The following is a 409-nucleotide window of genomic DNA, read 5'->3' on the forward strand; positions in this document are numbered from 1 at the left end:
TCCCAACCCAGCTGCCCCCCCCCCCCAGTTCAAGTGCTCGGCAGATGTGAGCTGACCGCCTGCCAAGCAACACTGCTGATGAGAACAGCAAGAGAAACGCTGTGCCAACAGCAAGCCATTCAAGGGCAAGGCAACTCAATGCAACAGGGCTCCTCCAGGCACCGATGGAGCCAAACCTTTGGGCAGAGTCCTTCACAATCGCACTGTCATCAAGATTCATGATTTTTAAATAAATAAATAAAGCACAAAAACTATCGTACTAGCTGTTTCTTTTCTTCAAGCTCCAGCTCCTGGAGTCCCGTGATTACAGGCGACGCCCATACATGCATCAAAAAGCATGTGCAACCTGAGCTGTGCACACCATCCAGTCGGTGTCTGAGAGCCAGCCAAGCTCAAAAAAATACTTGGG

This window comes from Gavialis gangeticus, unplaced genomic scaffold (genome assembly GCF_001723915.1).
Source record: "Gavialis gangeticus isolate Ggan-Ray unplaced genomic scaffold, GavGan_comp1, whole genome shotgun sequence".
In the NCBI taxonomy this organism is placed as follows: domain Eukaryota; kingdom Metazoa; phylum Chordata; order Crocodylia; family Gavialidae; genus Gavialis; species Gavialis gangeticus.